This window comes from Haliotis rufescens, unplaced genomic scaffold (genome assembly GCF_023055435.1).
Source record: "Haliotis rufescens isolate VD_foot unplaced genomic scaffold, xgHalRufe1.0.p SCAF_472, whole genome shotgun sequence".
In the NCBI taxonomy this organism is placed as follows: Eukaryota; Metazoa; Mollusca; class Gastropoda; order Lepetellida; family Haliotidae; genus Haliotis; species Haliotis rufescens.
In genome coordinates this window covers 1-9208 of record NW_025964193.1, presented here as the reverse complement: position 1 = coordinate 9208, position 9208 = coordinate 1, and the positions used below count along the sequence as shown (strand labels likewise).

The 9208-nt window shown below is 38.6% G+C and overlaps 1 long non-coding RNA gene across 2 annotated transcripts; it reads left to right on the top strand.

Annotated features, from left to right (window-relative positions):
* Positions 1-2722: 2722 nt before the first annotated feature.
* LOC125372764 lies at positions 2723-5569 on the top strand. 2 transcript variants are annotated; one of them, XR_007218229.1, is made up of 3 exons: positions 2723-3316; positions 5048-5106; positions 5431-5569. It is a non-coding gene; the product is annotated as an uncharacterized LOC125372764 (long non-coding RNA). The 2 variants fall into 2 exon arrangements; XR_007218228.1 differs by lacking the exon at positions 2723-3316 and having other exon boundaries at positions 3323-5106.
* The last annotated feature ends 3639 nt before the right edge of the window (positions 5570-9208 follow it).

The window sequence follows — 9208 nt, the reverse complement described above, 5'->3', positions numbered from 1 at the left end:
GGTGTGTTCGTAGCGAGGCATTGACCTAGACAGCTGATGGTACATGTTGTATTGCGAAATGTGTACATGGTATTTAAGTAGCGAGGCATTGACCTAGACAGCTGATGGTACATGTTTTATTGCGATATGTGCACATGCTATGTGAGCAGAGAGACATTGACCTAGCCACTTGATAGGTGTTCATGTGTCGCGATATGTGTACATGGTATGGAAGCAGAGAGACATTGACCTAGCCACTTGATAGGTGTACAAGGTATGTACAAAGAGTGACTCTGACCTAGCCAGCTAACAGGTGTGCAAGGTATAGACTTAGAGAAACGTTGACTTCGCCACCTGTACATGCATGCTCAGTTGCGATAGGGGTATATTTAGACATACCATAATAATCATGACGCAAAATGCAAGTTTATTTTCAATATATGATATGCTGAATTTGTTTATCGCTCAGTTGTCACTGCAGTTTATAACCTTAGCCATTGATTGTGTTTCCTGTGGTAGTGGTAGTTTCATAATATCATGTAGTTTTCTTGATCTTGCTGGTTGTGTGTCATAGTGCCTAGACGTCATGGATTAATCCACCACTGGCTTGTGTTATCCGTGAAGATCCGAGTTAGAATTGGTCTTCAGAAACCATGCTTGTCATAAGATAAGACTGACAGAATCGGGTGATTGGGGTCGCTGATTTGTTTGATGCATTTCATCGTATCCCCGTTGTACAGATCGCTGCTCATGATGTCAATCACTGGAATATCTGGTTAAGACGATTACTTACAGACCGCCGTCATATAGCTGAACAACAAACACACTGGCTGGCTGGTCTGGTTGGTTTCTTTACATACAGTCCGTGTATATATTTCGGATTGGGTGTGAAATAACCTTCACTCACGCAATCACGCATGCCTCTTGGTTTGTTAGAGGTTGACGTAAGGTTAGCTCTCTCTCTCTCTCTCTCTCTCTCTCTCTCTCTCTCTCTCTCTTGGCGACTAACGGGATCGCGCGGTCAGGCTAGCTGACCTGGTTGTTGATACATGTCATCGTATCGTATATCATCGTAGATCAATGCTTATCACGATCTCTCTCTCTCTCTCTCTCTCTCTCTCTCTCTCTCTCTCTCTCTCTCTCCTCTCTCTCTTTCTCTCCCCCCTCTCTCTCTCTCTTGTTGGTATTACTGGGTTAATCTGAATCCCACGTGAAGCGTTAGTCGTTACTCTCTCCCTCTCTCTCTCTTACACACACACACACACACACACACACACACACACACACACACACACACACACACACACACACACACACACACACTTAATATCCGTCGTACATCGTATAACTCATCCATAGTGGTAATCCCTTTACCAGATATTGAATTTTGTACATGCATTCAGTGAATAAGACATTTCCTTGCTTTACGTTTCTTGGAGAAGAACGTTTCAGAGATTGGGTTTCGCATACTACATGACATTTCGCTGATTATAGTCATGCATATGCTCCCGTATTGCCATCTCGATAATTGCAGCAAATCCAATTTCTAATTCGCACATCTTTTTACGCATCAGAAGTTCAACAACAAACACTACGTCGCCATTTTGAAAATTGAAATCAATCAAAGAGGTTCAACGCCCATCAATATGGCAACACAGAAGATGCGTGGATTAGTCATACCTAAAATACGGTTAAAATGTGGGTTTAATTCGTTATATTAAATATTTCAAATCGTTCTTTGAATGCATGGAATCTTCAGTATCTTAAGAGAGGTACATGTTATTGTTTTTTTTATGAATTTATATGATGCAGAAGGCGGCAATACCAGATCGTTCAGCATTACACAAGCAGCGCTAATGAATATCGTCAACGGTATATGTCTGAGACATGTACCCAGCTAACACACTACGTTTTCACAACGTTGTGGTAAAGTTGTGAATTGGTAACGTAGTGATACAACGTTGTCACAACGTTATTATTACGTCACTGTGCAACGTCGTTTCACAACGTAATAACAACGTTGCATTTTTACGTTGTGAAAACGTTGTTCATCGAATATTTCCCAACGTCTTGTTACATCGTTCCTGAAACGTTGGTGCGACGTCAACTGTCGCCTTAACAAAAATTGTATGAACAAAAGTTTTACATACAAATCGACACAATTTCTGCCAAAAACAAGGCAGTAATTCATTATTTACCTATATCTTCGGAATCAGGATTTCCATCTCGTAAATAAACTAAAGTCTGTGTAAACACCTTATTATCACGTCACTCCAACGTTATGTGACAACGTAATCACAACGTAGCAAAATTACGTTGTGGAAACGTTGTGCATCGGGCGCCATGCAACGTTATGATGACAACGTTTCTCATACGTTGGTGCGACGTCAAATAGTCTTCATCGCGAAAAGCGTAAAAACAAAGGTGTTTACTCGAAATAAACTACATTTTGGCAGAAAATTACAATAATGTTAGATTTGGTTTTCACTTTTCAGCAACCCGTGCTTGTCGTAAGAGGCGATTAAACAACAAACAATGACAATAACATTTTCGCCATACATGCATGATTCGCACTTCCATCGTTGTTGAAAGGTTGTGGATTGGTAACGTCGTGATATAACGTTGTCACAACGTTATTTTAACGTCGACCTGCAACGTTATTTCACAACGTAATAACAACGTTGCACATTCACGTTGTGAAAACGTTGTGCATTGGACATCACACAACGTTTTGTAACTACGTTTCTGAAACGTCGGTAAAAACGTTATTGAGTTTGCTTCTCGATAGAATAGAATAGAAGGAATAGAACTGCTTTATCAAAATCAACATGAATTTGTCAGAAAACCAAGTTAGTAATGCATTACCTTTCTATATATTCGGCATTTGAATTTTCATCTCTTAATACTAATATTTCGAGAACGTAATTGCGTATATCTGTGACAACGTTACAACAACGTTGCAAATTAACGTTGTGATAACGTTGTGCTTTGGACATTACAGTACTTTTTGTAAATGATGTTTAGGAAACCACTTGTAGATCTACCATCTCTTAGTGTTATTTTTTTTTAAACATATATATCTATTAACGAACTAAATGTTGTCACAAGCAATATTACAGTTAAAAACAATTGGCGCGTATTTTTTGCGGCGTGAGAGCGACTGCAGAAAAGTTTAGCCTGTTGCCTCGTGAAGTGACGTCAGAATGACGTCACATTGTCGCGGAAGATTTGTTGTCACCAGCCATCTTAGCTCAAACTCACTCTGGACATAATATATTACAAGCAAGTGATTGTGCAGCAACTGGAACTGGACAGATGATCTGTGAATTCGATTGAGGTAAGTTAATTTTTCAAAAATAGTCTGCGCTTGTTGATATGTTTCTGTGCATGCAGTGCGTCAAATGATCTAAATGTATCGTATTATTCAGAAGTGGCAGGGTTAAGAATGCAGTTTGCTGGTCATTTTCACTGAGCGTCAGTGTTGATATTAATATGATACACAGAACTTGATGATAGAGGTGAAGGGGGCCCAAGACTTTTTTCCATATTATTATTTTATGGATACCAAGGGTAATTGCCAAGGGCAAGCGGTATATTTTTGACCAGAATTCAATCTGGTGGCGTTTTGTGGCCGTCATATTATGTTCGGGTTTCGTTCGTAAGCGTGTAGATTTGTAAATAGGCCTAACTTATGCATCGCCTACTGACCGCACTGACAGTTATCGCCATTTCTTCTGTGTTATTTCTGAAATCATTACTATTTAAAGTTTACATGTACTAATCTTCTGACTTTGATTTTTGTGCAACAATGTGGCTCATCCAGGCCATGGGAATGGTTAAGTAGATTTCTCTTATACAGCGAAAAGAGGGAATCAAAACAATGGAAGTATTCAGATCGACTCTCTGTAGGCTGCTAGTTATAGCCCTAGTCTAAAGTGATCAATGATGTTATGAAAAAAATCGTATTTTCGGGAAGAGACAGAAACATACTTGATGTTTCCGAAAAGGCCTAATTAGCACTGACTGAAGTAGCCTAAATGTGGATCATCAGGTTGTTGCTGCTGTCTATAAAGTTTATCATAGCAAGGTGCTTATCATGTGTATTTTTATTATTTCCGAAAAAAGAATCAATTCATCATTTTCCGATAACTAGATCTATGTCCGACTCCTTTCTAATGAAAACGAGCAAAAGTAAAACGAGTCTCTCGTCGCGCGCTATAACGGGGTGTTTGCGGTATTGTCCTCTCTGGTGATGATAAGCTAGTCGATAGTCAAAAGTTAAATATCACCATATATTGTCAGTGAGTTGGTCATCGTTTGTTGATGATTAAAGTGAGATAGGTGTAGCCAATGTGCACCAATGAAAAATACAATGGAATTGATAGCAACCATATTCTTTCGGTTTTCGATCTGCATATGTTGCAACGTAGGCTACCATACTACAGAATTATATTTAACGATATTTAACTGTATTAGATCTATGTTAATAAACGTAGTGACAAATAAATTTCAATAAATATTTAGAGCTGTTTCAACTTCGTCTGGTATTGTATAAGCTATTGCATTTTGTTTATTTCCCCATGTTTCTAATCTTTGTAAATGTTAGAACATATATAACTATCCTGGCATATTAATATGGAAAATATTAAGGTAGATCTAAGTATTAAAAAAAATCACAGTTTTAATTAGGATAAATACCCCAAAGTGTTAACACTTTTATCACTTATTGGTGGGCCAATTCATAATTCATATTCAACATTCTTGCTTCAAATATGGGAACTATTTATTTTATTTGGCAATATATATTTTTCATTTATGTACATATTTTTCAAATAAGGTTTTAGAAACTTAGCCATGATATTCACTTGAATCACTAGTTTGAGTGTACAGCAGAAAGGTAAAGTTACTGCTTTTGAAAAACTACAGTTGATCTGTTGACTGATAAAACTATTTGCCAATATTACTATCAGTTACATCATACTCTATTAGTCTAAGTAAATGGGATTTATCTATACAGTACTGGTTTATTTAAGAATGGAATACTTTGTGGTTTCTGTTTTTCTTTCAGGTGGAGAAAACAGTATTGTGGGAGCGTATTTGTTTAAAGTACATATCACTGACAGAAAGGTATGTCTGATTCAATAATATATACAAACATCTTCAAGAATTAAAATTTAGATGATTCTTATTTAATTATACCCACAATCTAAAAGGGCGGGGGTATAAAGTTACACCAATGATTCAGTGCTAAAAGCTTTTCTGCTTATGTATGATCCAAGAGCATCATGGTATTAGTGTCAGCGCCTTCGCACTTTCAGCAGTTTTTAACTGTTTAAAGACTGACATCAGACATCAAAACATTATTTGGGGGAATGCAACCGTTATTTTGTTATGTCAGAAATATGTCCCTTGCCTTGCCATTTTATAACATTTGTGTCATTTTTTATTCAGTTACCAAGGCATAAGGAGAGACTGAGGATACAGTTGAAGATCATCCCTGTGACTTTTCATTTGAGGACTGAAAAGGCTCCCCAGCAACTCAGCCCATGTTCTGACTTGTCATTTAACAAATAAATAAAGGTCACCTCAACCAGAATTCTATTGTCATTTCGTTTACCTAATGGATCTTAGGACATCAGATGCATAGACTATTCTGTTTGTCACAGTGTTGCTCTCAATGCTGAATGTATGAGGTAAGGCCAAGAAAATTTAAATGTTTCAATTTGTGCAGGGCTTATTGTTTGATGGTTTTTAATTTGCAAATTCGTGGGAAAATCCAATATCTTTTAATTGGGTTGAAACATTTGTGAACAATTTGCACATAGCCTTGAAAATTGTTTTGGAAAATGAATATTATATTACCAAATTGTACATGTAATTTAAAACATTTAGATTTATATCTTCGCCGTATTTCAAACTCTGCCAAAAAAGAGTGCATTTCATTGACTTGCTGTTTCATGGATAGGGTTAAAGTGAATTCAGTTTGCAGAATGTATTTCTTTGTACCTGACGTCTTAACTAGATTGGTACAAACTTTTCAGGCTGCCTGGGAGGTATTGAGGAATAAAACAGGCGTTAATCTACATGGACATTGCAACAACGTGCTGCAATGCCTGTAGTGTCGCCATATGTAAACAGTATGCGATACCTACGTTGTCGCGACGTAAAAAATGGACGTTGTGACAACGTCTTGATTTGGTTGTATTTTGGTTTACGCACAACGTCGTAGCAACCAATCTGGGAGTCTACAGAATTACGTTGTGACAACGTCACATCACAACGTTGTAGCAACGAAAAGTAAACGTTGTCACAACGTTGTAACAACGTAGAATTGTTGGCTGGGTACGTTGTCGCGACGTTTTGGTTAAACGTTGTAGCAACGTAAAAAATGGACGTTGTGACAACGTCTTGATTTGGTTGTATTTTGGTTTACGCACAACGTTGTAGCAACCAATCTGGGAGTCTACAGGATTACGTTGTGACAACGTAACATCACAACGTTGTAGCAACGAAAAGTCAACGTTGTCGCAACGTTGTCACAACGTAGAATTGTTTGCTGGGTAACCATTTGGGATTTCTACTCTACTCATAATAAGCTGACACGCCATGATAAAACAGATATTTTTTCAAAGGCATTAAACCCCTTACTTCTCCATTTCTCCTGATATTGAAACCAAATAGAGCCTCCATATGTACGTCCGCACAAACGAAAGTATACATCCACGTTTGATGAAGGCGGAAAATGACACAAACTGGAACGGTTATTCGATGGTGACGTATTTGATACGGGTATCATTGCTGTGTTTTTGACCCTAGGTTTGCAGTGTTTTGGCAGCTATTTTCAGCTTAGTAAAGCTTTGATGAAATATTTTGTCCAAGTATGTTTACAAGTGTATACTTTCGTTTGGCCGGTCCTCCGTGAACACATTCATCTGGATACTGTTTGATGAATACATTCATTATTGAGGTAAGCATAGTCAATCGCGAACTGTAAACAAGGACGAGGGTTCATGGAAGGCCGTCGCTTCTTTCCAAGTATTTAATCAATGCCAACACCATGATGCACTGGAGAGAAATGTCATATTGACAAGACGAGGTCCACTGTGCATCGGAAAGAGGGCTCCTACAGTGGTAGAAATTACCAAAGTGAATGGGCATGTCATGGATTTTAATGATCTATACTATATTATCCGTCCTCGTCAATCTATAGTCTGCCTCCAATTAGCGAAGCTACTTTCTATATTGCATGTGGTCATTTGGGCCAGTATATGGACAAAGTCATCCTCCTAAATATGGTTATCGGATTTAGAAATGATTTCATGTGTAGTTTACGAAAAATGAGCTTTTATTGGAGCATATATTTTGAACAATTTTTATGTTATTTGCACATTTATCTCAAATATTGTCAGTGCATGAAGAAGTATTATAATAATAACGATTCTAACAGCAAATACACACTTACGCACACATACATACATAACCTCTTTTGTTGAATTCCGAATGCTTTCAAGTTCCTTTTGCTTTGAAATTAGCATTTCGAACATCTAATCACTGTCTACACAAATACATTGATCTATTCAAATGTAACGCCTTTGTAAACTCCAGATTTAAATATATTGAATTGAATAATGATGAACGGCTTACCGTGTATAAATTCAAGACACTCTTGTGTACTGGAAATGTTCCCATGATAAACTTAATTTCTTGTAATTGTGCATCGTACTGTTATTCAAATTATTCATTGCTTAAAAATACAAATTAATCTTCTTTTACCACCGTCGGTGGTGATTTCAGAAATCATGAAAGGATTTAATTGAAATTGATAACTTTGACCTTTGTGGTTGACTGGAAGAAGTGACGTCTTATTAAAAATGTCCAGATCAGTAACTATGAATTTGTAGACAGGTTATTTCACATGGGAAGACTGATCTCATCAAAGGCGAAGCAGAATGAATAATACGGAATGCTAATGAACTGGTTTCTTTATTAAACAGATATATAAATATTTAGGCGAAACGAAGCGCCTTTCAACATATGTAACTCTATTAACAACGATCGTTCACACATTATATCTTCTCTGTAAAAGGTTCCTGGTGGTTGAAACGCCGCCTGTGCAACAGCACGTACTGCGTCTATAACAATATTGTACAATCGTTAATAAATGTTTAAATGTCTCAGACTTTTTCTATGACCTGTAAATAATTTATAACACGAATTGTACTAGAAATACAGTCTGTAATACGAAACAAAGGTGACAGCACTCCAGTGAGTGAGTGAGTGAGTAAGGTTTTACGCCGCTTTTAGCAATATTACAGCAATATCACGGCGGGGGACACCAGAAATTGGCTTCACACATTGTACCCATGTCGGGAATCGAACCCGGGTCTTCGGCGTGACGAGCGAACGCTTTAACCACTAGGCTACCCGACCGCCCCGACAGCACTCCAGGTCTTACAGCATCGGTGTATAGGAATTGTAACTCACTGTCTTTTGTTTGTTGGTGTTTGGTGTTTAACGCCGGACTCAGCAATAGTCCACCTATATGGCGGCGGTCTGTATTTAATCTACTCCGAACCGGACAATCCTGTGATTAACATCCTGAGCAGCGTTCTGCGCACTGGGGATACGATGACATGATGCAATCAACCAAGTCCGCAAGCCTGACCACCCGTTCCCGTTTGTCGCCGATAACGACAAGCATGGGTTGCTGTAGACCTGTTCTAACCCGGCTCTTCACGGTGATGAAACTCATTGATTACCATCGTTCGAATCCCATATTATCCCGATTAGGATAATGGGTCTATCAGTACCAATCACGTGCGTCTTCTATTTCATGGCTTCCATTTTGGACGTTGGACACTTTGTCAATACTTCACGGGTTCGTCTACACCGCGTTCCTCTATAAACCGTGAATACACTCCCGATTTGCAGTGTACTCTTAACCAACCAATCCAGAGGCATGGTCCCAGTGGAAGGGAAACCGGCGGGGTTTAAGACAACCAATGAACGCTCGGATTACATCGCACAAAGGGCAGTATTTTTCGTGCAACCGATCAAGGGTCGTGTCGCGATTCGCTGTGCAGAGTTGCGTCCCTTGAACACGCCAGAAACCTTTGATTGTGGGTTCGAATCCCGGTTCGCCCCTAATTATGTTTCTAGGTTTGTCAGCACCATACCAATGCTCGTGGGTTTCACCGAAGCGGTAAACGTCTGAGACCTGCATCACTTC